The 18,612-nt window shown below is 41.8% G+C and overlaps 1 non-coding gene across 1 annotated transcript; it reads left to right on the top strand.

Moving 5' to 3' along the window:
* Positions 1-18,216: 18,216 nt before the first annotated feature.
* Positions 18,217-18,323, top strand: LOC121213459 (small nucleolar RNA R71). Its single transcript, XR_005908840.1, has one exon. It is a non-coding gene; the product is annotated as a small nucleolar RNA R71 (small nucleolar RNA).
* Positions 18,324-18,612: the final 289 nt, after the last annotated feature.

Raw genomic sequence — 18,612 nt, forward strand, 5'->3', positions numbered from 1 at the left:
CATCGTCATCGCCGGATGGTTCGCGAGGTGATGGTGGCGATGAGATGTGAAGGTGCTGACAAATCTAATGAAGAGTAGCATCAATGTGATCGAAATGCTTAAAACACTACTGCTCAAATCGAGTAAGGCGCTCAGAGATGTCAGAGTATGAAGCCGCCGCATGAACTGGACGATGGACGGGTGGTGGCTGAGACGGTGAGTCCTCATGACGTGGAGGGACATCATCAGTAATGTCCTCTGGGTCCTCTTCCTCAGTGGACTGGACGAGGTGGTACTGAGGAGGGTAGGTGCCACATCGTTTCTCGACCATCCTCATATGTAGCATGCTCGAGTGAGGGAGGATGATTGTGCCACTATGTTGAGGAGCCCAATGTACCGAGCCAATCGAGTCACATAGGGCCTGATAGAGATGACTGCTCTCTTATGTCGCTCCATCTGATGGCGGATGGCGAGGGCAATGAAGTAGGCAAGGTCGAAGACGTGCCCGTTCGCCATGCTCCACAAGAAATAGGCGTTGTGAGTATTGACAATGCTGGTGCTCTCTCGCCATCCTATCAGAGTGTGGGCCAAGATGGTGTGTAGGTATCGTAGGGATGGGACGAGGGCTGACGCCTTAGAGCGGCTAGGAACATAGGTGGCTGAGGCAGGGACGAGGCCCTTCTAGCACTTTGAGGGAGAGTAGTAGATGTGGCGATGGAGGGTGTCGAGTGCGTTGTCCTCCATGAACTCCTCCGTGTACAGCCCTAGTGCAATTCTAAACTCCAATATGCTCAACTGGCACACTAAACCACCAAGGCGAAACTGGACCATTCCAGGATCGTTAAAGTTTTTCATGACGACTTGATGATGGAAGGTCAAGCAAAGTTCCAGCGTGAGCTCGAGGTATGTCAGCTCGATGATCTCAAAGAAGAGCCCCCACAATTCAGTCTTCAGGAGGGCTCGGGCCGCGTCAGCCATCTGAATTTGTTCAAGTGCGGCCTTGTCAATACAGTGGCCCACACCTATGGGTCGGGCCCGTAATATCTGAAATAGTTCTTCTTGGGGTCCCAAGGAGAACTGGAGGAAAAGGTGACAGATCTCAGCGGTAGGATTCGAGGAGGACGTTGCTCCTTTCCTTTTCTTCAAAGCGGGGACGATGGTCTTCTTGCCACGTGAGTTTGACATAGTATACCTGCAATGACAAGTCGGAATAAAAATAAAATTACTCCCCAACAATAGCATGGAAAAATATGCATTGTAAAACTAATAGAGATATTTCCTAGAAGTCAAGTACGAAAGAACACCTATGCTAAAAAAAATAAACCCAATCAGATAAATTACGTCATCACTATGAAAAGAACTACGAGAGTAATGCTAACGGAAATATCTAGTGAATGAATGCATATGGGTAAGCATGAAATCTATGGACACAAGAAAAATGGATGAATGCAGCAAAATGTATCGACTAACATGGCAAATTTCTATCATGATAACTATGATTATTTGCTCAAAATAAAACAAAATAACACGAAATAAGTAAAAGAATGAAGAAAATAGAGGGAAAATGAACAAATACAAGAGGGAGGAGCTTTAGATCGCCAAAAGTGGTGTTGTAGTCGGCGCACGGGCGCGGCAGGTAGGACGAGTAAAGTCGCAACGGCTAGGGCTAGGGATTTTGAGGAAGGGGATGATGAATAGTGAGGGGTTTATATAGATTTTGGGGCACACGGCCGTAAGGCACGTCCGTGCCCTAATTTTTTCCCGTGTGTTTCGCAATTTTTTAAATTTGGGTGCGTTTGAGACTCGGACATGCCCGTGCTCCTTCGGCGTGTTGGTGCACATGACCGTGTGGCACGACCGTGTCCTACTTTGTTCACCTGTCCCACGCCCGTGTTCCAATGCCCACGCTCGTGGCCACTTATCGCATCCCGTGTTAAGGAAAAATTTTGCCCTATTTTCACACGATCGTATCGCACGGCCGTGTCTCCTCCCGTGGTGTTAGCATGGCCTAAGGCATGCTCGTGTGCCCGGCCGTGTGGATTAGAAAACCTATGTTTCAATGACTCAGTTAGTGATTAGATATTAAAACTAAAATTTTTAAAGAAGTTAAAATTGTTAGTGCTCGGGTTGCCTCCCGAGAAGCGCTGATTTATAGTCTAAGCTCGACTTACCTTTCTGGTGTATGATCATGATGGTGTGAGGAGTTTACACTCTTCATCCCTACTATCAATTTTATCAACATAAGGTTTAAGACGAGTACTGTTTACCTTAAAAGTGTCGAATTTGGGATGAATTACCTCGACTGTACCATATGGGAAAATACTGAGTACCGTAAGAGGGATTGCTCTGTTAGGTTCAGAAGTGGCAATACGAGGGTCTGCTGCATCTAGTAGTACTTTGTCTCCAACCTTAAGTTGATTTGGTGCGACATTGACCTCGTCATGGTGTGGTTTTGGTTTATCGTGTGTCCTCAGTTTATGTGTCCGCCATTCATCTAGTTCCTCGATTTGTAGCCTTTGTTCTTCATAGATAGGTCCTTTGTTGTTGCTTGAACATGGCTCATGTAGGTTCTTCGAACTTATTTCCTGCAAAGTAGGGTGCACCACATGGTTAGTTTTAGCAGAATGATTTATACAACCACATTCACTTTTTGATGTGTTACTCGTATTACGAGCTTGAAGGATGATATTTTCGTCTCCCACACGAAGTGTGAGTTCACCTGTGCCAACATCAATTAATGTTTTAGCGGTTACTAAAAAGGGCCTCCCTAAAATTAAAGGAACGTTACTATCCTCCTCTATGTCTAGAACAATGAAATCAACATAAATTTTTCAATTTTAACGAGTACATCTTCAATTATCCCCCTAGGAAATCTGATTGTTTTATCGGCTAATTGAATACTCATCCTAATTTGTTTGGGTTTCCCAAGACCTAGTTGCTTAAACATTTTGTAAGGCCTGATATTGATACTAGCCCCTAAATCAGCCAAAGCATTATTAACATCTAGGCTACCAATTAAACAAGGAATCGTAAAACTCCCTGGATCTTTTAATTTGTTGGCTAGCTTATTCTATAGTATGGCTGAGCAAACTGCATTTAGCTCCACATGCGACGCCTCATCCAACTTCTGCTTATTTGTTAAAAGCTCTTTTAAGAATTTTACTGTGTTTAGCATCTACGAAAGAGCTTCAATAAATGGTAAGTTAATATGTAACTTCTTTAATAATTTAAGAAATTTATAGAAATGTTCTTTTGTGCGGTCTTTCCTTGTTGCGTTGGGGTATGGTACACGAGGTTTGTACTATTTACTTACCGGTTTCTGGTCATTGTGGTTGTAACACCCCAAACCCGGCCTGGAAGTTTGGCTCAAACTTGGCATGTCACATTGAAGTGTTTTTCGAAAACCATGTTTCCATTAAAAACCCTTCTTAATAATTAAAAACTTATACCCTTTTTAAACCTTGTTAGAAAACCTTAGCTGAATAACATTCTTAACAACTTTGTAAAAATCTTGGTAGTTGTGGAAACTTACTTTAAAAATAATTGCGGTTACGTGATGTTTTGAATAACAGTAGTTGCTTTGGAAAATCGTGGTCTAATACTAGCAATTATAAGAACAATAAATAAAATTCCAAATTTGAAATCCAGAAAATTACAACGGCTTTACTACAACCCACATAAAATAATTTAAAGGTAATAATCAAAACTGTAACATAAACAGTGAGTGTGGCTTCCTCCGAGCCCCTAGCAACCCCGATCCATCTAAGGCTGGAAATTACCTGAAAGGTTAATAAACGGGGTGAGTTTACGAAAACTCAGTGTGAAATCCCCTACTATAAAAAGGAACAGTCAGTCATCTAAAAGAATTAAAAGTCTGGCCCCAGCCTTACTTACAATTTCAGTACCAATCGGGTCTTAGCCCATTACAACAGACAGTACCAGATGGACCTTAGCCCATTACAGAATAAGAAACATTATCAGAATTGGAACCAAAATGAGAATCAGAATCAGAATCAGTAACAGAATCAGAATCAGAATCAATATTAGTAACAGAATCAGAATCAGAATCAGAATTAGGTGACAGAATCAGAATCAGAATCAGTAACAGAATCAGAATCAGAATCAGAATTAGTAACAGAATCAGAATCAGAATCAGAATTACGTGACAGAATCAGAATCAGAATGTGAATGCAATCCCAACCCAATCCAGCCGTATACACCCCCGTACCAACCTTACACCATGTGGGGAGGCAACTCGACCCACCCATCTGCTACACACCACAGAATTTGCAGCATGGCTGCCAGAACAGATATCGTGACAGAGTCACCAGATACAGATATTGTGGCAGAGCCACCAGAATTAGATAATGTGGCAAACCCACCTAACAGAATACGTGGCACAAAGCCATAGATAACTGTAATAACTTCGGCACATAGCCATCAGTGACGGTAATATAACTGGCGCACAGCCTTCGGTAAATATGATCGACACAGAGTCGTCAACAAATATGTTAGGCACATAGCTACAGGTAAATATGTTTGGCACGAAGCCATAGTCAAGATGGCACAAAGCCATATTTAGGTTGGCACAGAGCCATTAATAACGGGTCTATAATCGGCACTTAGCCATCGATCGGTCAACAGATATTGTGACAGAGTCACCAAATATAGATATTGTGGCAGAGCCACCAGAACAGATATGTGACAGCCCAAAGTTGACCCTAGTCGGGAAGTGGTTTCGGGACTGCTAAACCGAGTCACCGAAATGTTTGAATGTGATACTTATTGTCTAGAATATGTAATTATGAATGTGTGAAAATTTCAAGCTTCAATTTGGTTGATTTCATGTGAATTTAGTCACTAGGACTTATGTGAGAAAATTCAAAAATGTGATAGGTCAATGTGTGAGGACCTATTAGTGCATGTGGACAAAGGGGGGGACTTGCATGTCAAATTTCCCCCCCTAATGAGTAGTGGCCGGCCATGACAAAGAATGATGGGCAAAACATGTCATGAAACATGTTTTGTTAGTGGAAGAATAAAATAAGAAGTATGGGTAATAAAGAAATGGAAAACAAAAGAAAAAAAAATGTGTGTGTAGTGTTTGTTCCCCCCCCATTGCCGTGAGCTCAAGAGAAGAAAGGAGAAAAGTTTGTGTTCATCCTTTATCACCTCCATTTTAGCCTAAATTAGAAAGAAAAACAAAGAAAAAAATTTCTCATCCTTTGGTTCATCCTTGGCCAAAAATTTTAAGGAGGAAAGAAGAAGAAAGGTGAAGAGATTCGGCCATGCATGTAGCTAGGCCAAGGTATGTTTGATGATGTTCCATGAGATGCATGCATGTTTTAGTTGTTAGCTTGAGTTCTACCTAGCCCATGGTCTAAATCTTGCTATGTGATGGAAATGGCACTTGACCATGGATGCATCATTCTTGGTTGGTGTTTGATGTTGTGGTGATGAGGCATGAGGATGAGTTAAGATTCGGCCTAGGTGGAGGTTGTGTTAATGCCATTGCATGCAAAATATGAAGCTTGTTAATGATGCATGTGATGATGGCTTGATGATTCTTGAACCTCCTTTTTTAGCATTTTTGTGTGAGCACATATGTGCATTGGTTGCTAAAGGGAGAAGAATCGGCTAGCAAGATGTGTGCTAAGGCCGAATGTAACTTTGCATGTTGATGAGCAATGCATGTGTTAAATCGATGAAAAGGGGGAGGATGCTTTACTAGTGTGTATATGTGTGTATTAAGTGTTGAAATCGACCCCAAAAATGGACATGCATATTCGGCCAAGGGGAAAGAAATTAGCTAATATGTTGTGTTGATGCATGATTTTTGCATGTATGAGACTTTAATGTCTAATGTATGAATATGGGCTAAGTGCCTTGTGTTCATCTTTTGATGCCTAAATGATGAAATCAATTTATTTGTTTGATTAAGCTCAAGAGCAAAGGGGAAATAAATCCGATAAAGGGAAGGAAAAAGTGGTCGAATAGTTAGCGGGATCGTTCGACAACACCCGAGGTAAGTTCTTGAGTAAGAGAGCTTAAATTTCGATGTGATTAAATCATGCTCTATGTGTGGCTATTGAGCCGAATGTACAAGGACAATATGTGCCTTGTGTTTGAGTTTCGTAAACGAAAATGAAATATGAATGTGCCATGAATTATTGTTAGATGTGCATGATTAATTGAATGCTGTCCGGGCTAAGTCCCGAAGGCTTTGTGCTAAGTGAATATATCCGGACTAAGATCCGAAGGCCTTTGTGCGAGATACTAAATCCGGGTTAAGTCCCGAAGGCATTCGTGCGAGTTGTTAAATCCGGGTTAAGTCCCGAAGGCATTCGTGCGAGTTGTTAAATCCGGGTTAAGTCCCGAAGGCATTCGTGCGAGTTGTTAAATCCGAGTTAAGTCCCGAAGGCATTGTGTGAGTTACTAAAACCGGGCTATGTCCCGAAGGCATTTGAACGAGGAGCTATATCCGGTTAAATCCCGAAGGTACGTGATTTGGTAATGAATGAGCTTGCTGTAAAATTCCAGCGAATACTCGAAAAACATCCCAATATGGGGATATGTTACGTATGTGTTAAATATTAATCGAGCCCTTACAAATAAATGTTCGCTCAGTTGATAAACGAGCTACCGGCCTTCGGCCAAGTTAGTTTATTGTGTATGTACATAAGGGTTGTTAATGTTGTGAAGCAAGTTTGATATCGGTAAATTGCGTATTATGAAATATTCCGTTTAGCTAAATGTGTGCTATTATTTGTGCATGCTGGAATTCCTTGCTCAAACTTACTAAGCATAAATTGCTTACTCGTTACATTGCTCCTCTGTTTTATAGATTTTTGGTTCTCCAGCTATCGGACTCGGGATCTTGAAGTCGAAGTCGCCCACACTATCAAAGGCTCTTTTGGGTACTATTTTGGTTGAATTTTGATATGGCATGTATAGGACTACCCATCGTTGTCTTTCGAGTACTTTATGAAATGTATAAGTGTACAGCCATGCGAAAATGGCTTGTAGAAGTGGAGTATGGCATTAGACCATGCGTATTTATGAATGTATAGATGGTTTCATGATGTAACTATAGTTGGAATGGAAGTGTTGAGCAAATGACCAGCCACTAGAATGGCTAAGTATGATCATATGTGGGCTTATGTATGACAAGGCCCTAGTTGGTCCATGAAACCCCAAATTAGGTAAGGTTTACTTTGAACACAGAAGCTGATAGCAGCAGTGGTGTGGATTGGAAAAATCACAAGAATTCGTAGGAGTGGAATTAAATAGTGAATAAATTATGTAATCGAACCTTGATGAATCTACTTTCATATGGAAGTAACGAAACAATCATAGGAACAGTACAGTAAGAGATATTCGGGTTCTTGTGGAACAGGGCCAGAACAGTTTCTGGATTCCCTGTTCCGAATTTGGAAATTCACTATAAATTTACCAGAGATAATTAGGGGTCATACCATATATGTATGGATTCCTCTCTGAGTCTAGTTTCCATAGAAACAAACGGCATCAGTATTGAAGCTCTGTGCAGAGAGATATCCAAGTCGTAATGGGAAAAGGTCAGTGTAGTCGACCCCTGTAACATGGGAGACTTTGACTAATAAACTGTACTAATTGGCCCGACCAAAAATTCTAGAAAAAAATACATAGGTGGGGACATGAGTCTAGTTTCAGGGAAAAATCACAAAACTGATTTTCGAGTTGTGAAACTCAAGATATGATTTTTGAAGCGACTAGTACTCAGACTGGGCAGTGTCTGGAAAAATTTTTCAAAGTTTGTTAACATCTCGTGTCCGACTCCGGTGTCGGTCTCGGGTTCGGGGTGTTACATTTTATTGGTATCAGAGCTACGGTTTAGTCGATTCTAGGACTACCGTAATGTGTTGGGTCTAGCTATACATGCCATTTTATGTGATTACTTGATAGTGTGGTGACTTCTGACAATTGTAAATGTGTTTATAGTAATGGATCCCGATCGTGACCGAGAGGTAGCTGATGATCTTGAGAGTGTAGGGCCTGCTCCCGCGCAAGGGGCAGTGCCGGTAGACTCTCAACCTAATGCTAGTAATCCGAATGATGAAGCTAGACAAGCATTCTATAGCGTGATGAATGATTGGTTCAACCAATACATTCGAACTAATATGGCTGTTCCACAACCTCCATTCCCGACAAATACTACCCCCGCACCTACAATACCACCGGTAACTGACCAAATAAGGTCAAATAAGCCCCCAGTTGACAGAATCCGAAAACATGGGGCTACTGAATTTAAGGCTATGGATAGCGATGATGCCGAGCAAGCTGAATTTTGGCTGGACAACACTATCCGGGTACTCGATGAGCTATCTTGTACACCCGATGAATGTCTAAAGTGTGCTATCTTCTTGCTACGTGATTCTGCCTACTATTGGTGGAGTACTCTGACTTCTATTGTGCCCCGAGAGCAAGTAACTTGGGAGTTTTTCCAAACTGAGTTTCGAAAAAAGTATATCAGTCAGAGATTTGTTGATCAAAAACGGAAGGAATTTCTTGAGCTTAAGCAAGGCTCCATGTCGGTTACTGATTACGAGCGAAAATTTGTTAGACTTAGCAAATACGCTCGGGAATGTGTTTCGTCCGAAGCTATTATGTGTAAACGCTTCGAGGATGGGCTGAATGAAGATATAAAAATGTTCGTTGGCGTTCTTGAAATACGAAAGTTCGTGGTACTTGTTGAACGAGCTTGTAAAGCCGAAGAGCTTAGAAAAGAAAAGCAAAGAGTTGATGAGGGAACTGGAGAGTTTCGTAAAAGATCCTCGGGAAGGTCTCTTCAACAGACATCGAAGAGATTTCGAGATGATGCGGGCCAGTTTAGAGGCACTTCGGGCCTTTTTGGACGAGATCGTGATCGACCCCCTGTGGGTACACGAGGCACTTCGGTCGCCAGTGTTGGGAATGAACGTCGAGACAGGACGAAATGCCGATATTGCGGTAAATGGCATTCGGGGAGTTGTAGATTTCCTGACCGCTCCTGTTACAAATACGGATCAGTGGACCACTTCATTAAAGATTGCCCGAGGTTGTCGGGACAGAATGCAAATCAGAGTGGGAGACCGGGTCCTACCACTGCTCGAGGTAGACCATCTGGAAATATGGGCAACGCTGGTGGTGGTCAGAGAGGATCTAGAGATGATATAACCAGATCCGAAGCCCGTGCGCCTGCTAGAGCTTATGCTATACGTGCCCGCGAGGATGCTTCTTCGCCTGATGTTATTACCGGTACATTCACCCTCTTTGATACTAATGTAATTGCTTTGATTGACCCCGGTTCTACCCATTCTTACATATGTGAAACCTTAGCATCCAGTAAGACTTTACCTATTGAGTCTACTGAGTTTGTAATTCGGGTGTCAAATCCCTTGGGTCGTTACGTGCTTGTCGACAAAGTGTGTAAGAAATGTCCCCTGGAAAATTCGAGGTTCCTGTTTTCCAGCGGACTTGATGCTTTTGCCGTTTGATGAATTTGATGTTATCCTTGGGTTGGATTGGTTGACCGCGCATGATACGATTGTGAATTGCAAGAGCAAGACTATTGATTTGAGGTGCGCAAATAACGAAGTAGTCCGAATTGAGTCTGCAGACTTGGAGGGGATGCCAGCTGTAATATCAGCAATGTTGGCACAGAAATATGTAAGAAAAGGGTGCGAAGCATACCTTGCATATGTGCTTGATGACAAAGAATTAGAAAAGAAACCCGAATCTGTGCCGGTGGTTTGTGAATACCCGGATGTTTTTCCGGAAGAATTACAGGGTTTACCACATGTTCGGGAGGTAGAGTTTGGTATTGAGCTTGTACCTGGGACTACGCCGATTTCGATAGCTCCGTATCGTATGGCACCAACCGAGTTAAAGGAGTTGAAAGCTCAGTTGCAAGAACTGACGGAGAGAGGTTTCGCTCGACCAAGTTTCTCACCTTGGGGTGCACCAGTATTGTTCGTGAAAAAGAAGGACGGAACCATGAGGTTGTGCATTGACTATCGTCAGCTGAATAAAGTGACGATAAAGAACAAATATCCATTGCCGCGCATCGATGATTTGTTCGACCAACTGAAGGGAGCCTCAGTGTTCTCAAAAATAGATTTGAGATCGGGCTATTATCAGTTGCGAATTCGAGATCCAGATATTCCCAAAACTGCCTTCAGAACGAGATATGGTCACTACGAATTCTTAGTGATGCCGTTTGGGCTCACTAATGCCCCTGCGGTATTTATGGATTTGATGAATCGGATCTTCAGACCGTATTCGGATCAGTTCGTAGTTGTGTTCATTGATGACATTTTGGTCTATTCAAGAGATGAGACCGAACATGCTGAGCATCTGAGGCTAATGCTGCAAATTTTGCGGGATAAGCAGTTATATGCTAAGTTCAGTAAGTGTGAGCTCTGGTTAAGAGAGGTTAGCTTCTTGGGTCATGTGGTATCCGCGTCGGGTATTCGAATTGACCCGAACAAAATTTCAGCCATACTGGACTGGAAACCTCCGAGAAATGTTACTGAAGTTCGGAGCTTTTTGGGGCTCGCCGGTTATTACCGACGATTTGTGAAAGGTTTCTCGATGATAGCCACACCAATGACGAAGCTACTTCAAAAGGATGTTAAGTTCGAGTGGACGGAGAAATGTCAGAAAAGTTTCGACCAACTGAAAACTCGTTTGACTGAAGCTCCAATTTTGGTGCAACCCGAATCAGGTAAAGAGTTTGTCATCTATAGTGACGCATCCCTACTTGGGTTGGGTTGCGTATTGATGCAAGAAGGTCGAGTCGTGGCCTATGCGTCGAGACAATTGAAGCCACACGAGAGGAATTATCCGACCCATGATCTCGAACTAGCTGCCATCGTGTTTGCTTTAAAAATATGGCGACATTATCTGTTTAGTGAGAAGTGCCATGTATTTTCGGATCACAAAAGTCTCAAATATTTGATGACTCAACTAGACTTGAATCTGCGACAAAGACGTCGGCTTGAGTTGTTGAAAGATTACGAGCTTGTCATTGATTACCACCCGGGAAAGGCTAACGTGGTTGCAGACGCCTTAAGCCGGAAGTCATTGTTTGCTTTACGAGCGTTGAACGTGCATTTGTCTGTTTTACCAGACAGTGTGTTAGTAGCTGAATTAAAAGCTAAACCATTATTGACTCACCAAATTCGTGAAGCTCAGAAAGTCGATGATGAATTGGTTGCAAAACGGTCTAAGTGTTTTCCGAACGAGGAATCGGAGTTTCAAATTGATGATGATGATTGTTTGAGGTTCAGAAATCATTTGTGTGTTCCAAGGAATTCGGAACTCATTTCGATGATTCTGAACGAAGCCCATTGTAGCCGAATGTCAATTCACCCGGGGAGTACAAAAATGTACAACGATTTGAAACGTCAATTTTGGTGGCATGGTATGAAACGGGACATCTCTGACTTTGTTTCGAGATGTTTAATATGTCAACAAGTGAACGCGGAACATCAAGTGTCTTCAGGATTACTCCAGCCGATCATGATACCCGAGTGGAAATGGGATCGAGTCACAATGGACTTTGTGTCCGGACTGCCTTTGTCAGCAAGTAAGAAGGATGCGATATGGGTTATTGTTGATAGACTGACTAAGTCGGCTCATTTCATCCCCGTACGTACGGATTTTTCATTGGATAAACTAGCTGCATTGTACGTTTATCAAATTGTGAGATTACACGGGGTACCTGTTTCTATCGTGTCGGATAGAGATCCGAGATTCACCTCACGATTTTGGAAGAAATTGCAAGAAGCTCTGGGTACCAAGTTGCATTTTAGCACTGCTTTTCACCCCCAAACCGATGGTCAATCCGAGCGGATAATTCAGATACTTGAGGATATGTTGAGATGTTGCATCCTCGAGTTCAGTAGTTCATGGGAACGGTATTTACCTTTGATTGAATTCGCTTACAACAATAGTTTTCAATCAAGTATTAAGATGGCACCTTACGAGGCTTTGTACGGTCGTAAATGCCGTACACCATTGTTTTGGACCGAGCTCGGTGAAAGTAAAATTTTCGGAGTTGATTTGATTAAAGATGCTGAGCAGAAAGTAAAGGTAATCCGTGAAAGTCTGAAGGTAGCCACGGATCGTCAGAAGTCGTACGCAGATTTGAAACGAAAAGACATCGAGTATCAGGTGGGAGACAAAGTGTTCCTTAAGGTTTCCCCTTGGAAAAAGATACTCAGGTTCGGCCGTAAGGGCAAGTTGAGCCCAAGATTCATTGGGCCGTACGAAATCTCCGAACGAGTTGCTCCGGTTGCGTATAGATTGATTTTGCCCCCGGAGCTTGAAAAGATTCATGATGTCTTTCATGTTTCGATGCTTCGACGCTATCGATCTGATCCATCGCATATAATTAGCCCATCAGAGGTTGAAATTCAAGTCAACATGAGCTATGAAGAAGAACCGATGCGTATCCTAGCTCGTGAAGTGAAGGAGTTGCGAAACAAAAGAGTTCCGCTAGTAAAGGTGTTATGGCTCAAACACGGGATCGAGGAAGCTACTTGGGAGACCGAGAGCTCGATGAAAGAACGATACCCAAACCTATTTACCGGTAAGATTTTCGGGGACGAAAATTTCTTAAGTGGGGGAGAGTTGTGACAGCCCAAAGTTGACCCTAGTCGGGAAGTGGTTTCGGGACTGCTAAACCGAGTCACCGAAATGTTTGAATGTGATACTTATTGTCTAGAATATGTAATTATGAATGTGTGAAAATTTCAAGCTTCAATTTTGTTGATTTCATGTGAATTTAGTCACTAGGACTTATGTGAGAAAATTCAAAAATGTGATAGGTCAATGTGTGAGGACCTATTAGTGCATGTGGACAAAGGGGGGGACTTGCATGTCAAATTTCCCCCCCTAATGAGTAGTGGCCGGCCATGACAAAGAATGATGGGCAAAACATGTCATGAAACATGTTTTGTTAGTGGAAGAATAAAATAAGAAGTATGGGTAATAAAGAAATGGAAAACAAAAGAAAAAAAAAATGTGTGTGTAGTGTTTGTTCCCCCCCCATTGCCGTGAGCTCAAGAGAAGAAAGGAGAAAAGTTTGTGTTCATCCTTTCTCACCTCCATTTTAGCCTAAATTAGAAAGAAAAACAAAGAAAAAAATTTCTCATCCTTTGGTTCATCCTTGGCCAAAAATTTTAAGGAGGAAAGAAGAAGAAAGGTGAAGAGATTCGGCCATGCATGTAGCTAGGCCAAGGTATGTTTGATGATGTTCCATGAGATGCATGCATGTTTTAGTTGTTAGCTTGAGTTCTACCTAGCCCATGGTCTAAATCTTGCTATGTGATGGAAATGGCACTTGACCATGGATGCATCATTCTTGGTTGGTGTTTGATGTTGTGGTGATGAGGCATGAGGATGAGTTAAGATTCGGCCTAGGTGGAGGTTGTGTTAATGCCATTGCATGCAAAATATGAAGCTTGTTAATGATGCATGTGATGATGGCTTGATGATTCTTGAACCTCCTTTTTTAGCATTTTTGTGTGAGCACATATGTGCATTGGTTGCTAAAGGGAGAAGAATCGGCTAGCAAGATGTGTGCTAAGGCCGAATGTAACTTTGCATGTTGATGAGCAATGCATGTGTTAAATCGATGAAAAGGGGGAGGATGCTTTACTAGTGTGTATATGTGTGTATTAAGTGTTGAAATCGACCCCAAAAATGGACATGCATATTCGGCCAAGGGGAAAGAAATTAGCTAATATGTTGTGTTGATGCATGATTTTTGCATGTATGAGACTTTAATGTCTAATGTATGAATATGGGCTAAGTGCCTTGTGTTCATCTTTTGATGCCTAAATGATGAAATCAATTTATTTGTTTGATTAAGCTCAAGAGCAAAGGGGAAATAAATCCGATAAAGGGAAGGAAAAAGTGGTCGAATAGTTAGCGGGATCGTTCGACAACACCCGAGGTAAGTTCTTGAGTAAGAGAGCTTAAATTTCGATGTGATTAAATCATGCTCTATGTGTGGCTATTGAGCCGAATGTACAAGGACAATATGTGCCTTGTGTTTGAGTTTCGTAAACGAAAATGAAATATGAATGTGCCATGAATTATTGTTAGATGTGCATGATTAATTGAATGCTGTCCGGGCTAAGTCCCGAAGGCTTTGTGCTAAGTGAATATATCCGGACTAAGATCCGAAGGCCTTTGTGCGAGATACTAAATCCGGGTTAAGTCCCGAAGGCATTCGTGCGAGTTGTTAAATCCGGGTTAAGTCCCGAAGGCATACGTGCGAGTTGCTAAATCCGGGTTAAGTCCCGAAGGCATTCGTGCGAGTTGTTAAATCCGAGTTAAGTCCCGAAGGCATTGTGTGAGTTACTAAAACCGGGCTATGTCCCGAAGGCATTTGAACGAGGAGCTATATCCGGTTAAATCCCGAAGGTACGTGATTTGGTAATGAATGAGCTTGCTGTAAAATTCCAGCGAATACTCGAAAAACATCCCAATATGGGGATATGTTACGTATGTGTTAAATATTAATCGAGCCCTTACAAATAAATGTTCGCTCAGTTGATAAACGAGCTACCGGCCTTCGGCCAAGTTAGTTTATTGTGTATGTACATAAGGGTTGTTAATGTTGTGAAGCAAGTTTGATATCGGTAAATTGCGTATTATGAAATATTCCGTTTAGCTAAATGTGTGCTATTATTTGTGCATGCTGGAATTCCTTGCTCAAACTTACTAAGCATAAATTGCTTACTCGTTACATTGCTCCTCTGTTTTATAGATTTTTGGTTCTCCAGCTATCGGACTCGGGATCTTGAAGTCGAAGTCGCCCACACTATCAAAGGCTCTTTTGGGTACTATTTTGGTTGAATTTTGATATGGCATGTATAGGACTACCCATCGTTGTCTTTCGAGTACTTTATGAAATGTATAAGTGTACAGCCATGCGAAAATGGCTTGTAGAAGTGGAGTATGGCATTAGACCATGCGTATTTATGAATGTATAGATGGTTTCATGATGTAACTATAGTTGGAATGGAAGTGTTGAGCAAATGACCAGCCACTAGAATGGCTAAGTATGATCATATGTGGGCTTATGTATGACAAGGCCCTAGTTGGTCCATGAAACCCCAAATTAGGTAAGGTTTACTTTGAACACAGAAGCTGATAGCAGCAGTGGTGTGGATTGGAAAAATCACAAGAATTCGTAGGAGTGGAATTAAATAGTGAATAAATTATGTAATCGAACCTTGATGAATCTACTTTCATATGGAAGTAACGAAACAATCATAGGAACAGTACAGTAAGAGATATTCGGGTTCTTGTGGAACAGGGCCAGAACAGTTTCTGGATTCCCTGTTCCGACTTTGGAAATTCACTATAAATTTACCAGAGATAATTAGGGGTCATACCATATATGTATGGATTCCTCTCTGAGTCTAGTTTCCATAGAAACAAACGGCATCAGTATTGAAGCTCTGTGCAGAGAGATATCCAAGTCGTAATGGGAAAAGGTCAGTGTAGTCGACCCCTGTAACATGGGAGACTTTGACTAATAAACTGTACTAATTGGCCCGACCAAAAATTCTAGAAAAAAATACATAGGTGGGGACATGAGTCTAGTTTCAGGGAAAAATCACAAAACTGATTTTCGAGTTGTGAAACTCAAGATATGATTTTTGAAGCGACTAGTACTCAGACTGGGCAGTGTCTGGAAAAATTTTTCAAAGTTTGTTAACATCTCGTGTCCGACTCCGGTGTCGGTCTCGGGTTCGGGGTGTTACAAGATATTTGTGGCATAGCCACCAGAACGCTTCCTCCGTACAAAATCCCAACCCATGCAACATGTCATGTATGCAGAATGTCTTGCCCATATTTGAATCAAACAATCACAGTCAAGTCATTCATATCACCAACATATATTCACAATCAAATCCGTCAAACACACAGTCCAAGTCAGTCACTTGCCCACAAGGGCAAAACAGTCATTTAACACCCTAGGGGCAAAATGGTAATTTTACCCCACAAGGGTATCTCGGTAATTCTACCCTACAAGGGTATTTCGGTATTTCTACCCTACAAGGGTATTTTGATAATTCTACCCTACAGGGGTATTTTGGTAATTCTATCCTATAAGGGTATTTCAGTAATTCTACCCTATAGAGGTATTTCGAAAATTCTACCCTACAGGGGTATTTCAGTAATTTCACAATCAAGGGTAAAATGGTAATTCTGTAAATCGAGGGTAAAACGATAATTTTGTAAACTGAGGGTAAACCCGTAATTCTGTAAATCAAGGGTAAAATGGTAATTTTACAAATCGAGGGTAAAACGGTAATTCTGTAAATCGAGGGTAAAATAGTAATTCTGTAAACTGAGGGTAAAATGGTAATTCTGTAAATCGAGGGTAAAATAATAATTCTGTAAACTGAGGGTAAAACGGTAATTCTGTAAATCGAGGGTAAAATAGTAATTCTATAAACTGAGGGTAAAACGGTAATTTTGTAAATCGGGAGTACTTTGGTAATTTTACAAGTCGAGGGCATTTCAGTAATTGGTAAACTAAAGTATTCTAAACATGGATAACAATACGAATGGGCCTAAAGCCTATTCTCGGCCCAAATGGGCCCACACGCTCTTGTGCCCTTTTAGCCCAAATCTAGCCACAGATATGCGATTCACCTAGCCTAGTCCAATATTTACTACACAATCAAACAACTTATCCAATTGGGCCCGTACGCCCATTGGGCCCACATGGCCCCTTTCGGCCCATCGCGGCCCGAAGTAGCCATCCAACAACAAGAGTAGTGATAAATACACACCTGATTGGAGACTGGAGTTAATCCATGCTTCGAGCACTCTTAGCCGACGCCCAACCCAAACGAGCACGCCATAAAGCGAAAGGGATCAGCCAAGAAAGGTACCTTTACTCTCCTCATGGTTCTCTCTATTTAAAGCCAGCTTCCCATCCACTCTTATGTTAGCTTCCCGATGTGAGATCCCTCCAACATCAGAGTTTAAATTCAACACCAACTCTTTGTTAGCAAAATAAATGCTCTTTGCTTGCTATGGGATTCGAACCCATGCCTCCCCTCAAATGCTCCACACGCCACTTGCCACTAAGCCATAAGGTTTTTTGTGTCACAATTTCTCCAACAATATTCTTAAAGCCTACCTACTACACCTAGGGTTTGATTCACCTTAAACCAAATTTTTTGCTAGAGTCCAGGTTTAAACCCAGGACTTCTCCAACACTTCTCAACACACTTAACCACTAAAACAAGCCTTCATTAACGAAATTTGCATGCACAACAGAATATTATAAGCTGCCTTCAACCGCTCCCATGCTCAAGGCCCAAAACTTCTAGGCCCAAATTCAGGGTGTTACAGTGGTCCACCTCACCTTTACATTTACTTACCATAGTTTCTTGCCTCGGTTTTGGTTCAGGTGCAACTAGCCCTTCCACATCTTGAATGGTAATTGCTTTGAGTTGCTTCCTTGGGTTAGATTCAGTGTTACTCGGTAGACTACTTTGTGGTCATTCAGATATCAATTTAGCAAGCTAACCTATCTGAGTTTCGAGCCCTTGGATTGACGCTTGTTGATTTTTAAGTGTTGTCTCAGTATTCTGGAAACGAGTTTCTGACACCGAGATGAATTTTGTTAGCATCTTCTCAAGGTTTAGCTTTTTCTCTTGCTGGTAAGGTTGTTGTTGGAAGCCTGAAGGTGGTGGTGGTCTCTGATTCCCTTGGCCTCCCCATGAGAAATTTGGGTGGTTCCTCCATCCTGCATTGAAAGTATTACTATAAGGATTATTTTGAGATCGAGGATTATTACCCATGTACTTTAACTCCTCGTTCTCCATGTTGTGACCATAGGGTGACTATTCTGAACTGCTTGATGCACCTCCATTTTCTTCGTACTGCATTACTAGGTGAACCTATGCAGAACCAAGAAAACCGTCAATTTTTCTATTCAAAAGTTCTACCTGATTAGAGAGCATGGTGATTGAATCGATGTTAAAAATGCCAGTTGTTTTCATTTGTTTTGTCCTCATGACTTGCCACTGATAATTATTCAATGACATTTCTTCTATAAGTTTATAAGCATCCTCAGGTGTCTTATTATTGGTAATTCCACTAGCGGCTGCGTCAATCATCTGTCGAGTCGAAGGATTCAGGCCATTGTGAAACGTTTGAACCTGTAGCCAGAGTGGTAACCCATGGTGAGGGCACCTTCTCAACAGATCCTTGTATCTCTCCTATGCATCCTAGAGTGTTTCTAAATCCATCTGCACAAAAGAGGAGATATCATTACGTAATTTGGCTGTTTTAGCCGGCAAAAAATATTTTAATAAAAACTTTTTGGTCATTTATTCTCAAGTAGTGATTGACCCTCATGGTAACGAGTTCAACCTTTGTTTAGCTTTGTTCCTCAATGAAAAAGGGAATAACCGAAGGTGAATGGCATCATCAGAAACGCCATTGATTTTAAAAGTGTCGCAAAACTCTAAGATCCTCGTCCTGCAAACCATCAAACTGAACAAGCTGTTGGATCATTTGAATGGTGTTAGGTTTCAGTTCAAAACTATTTGCAGCAACAGCAGGCCTAAC

This window comes from Gossypium hirsutum, chromosome A13 (assembly GCF_007990345.1).
Source record: "Gossypium hirsutum isolate 1008001.06 chromosome A13, Gossypium_hirsutum_v2.1, whole genome shotgun sequence".
Lineage (NCBI taxonomy): Eukaryota > Viridiplantae > Streptophyta > Magnoliopsida > Malvales > Malvaceae > Gossypium > Gossypium hirsutum.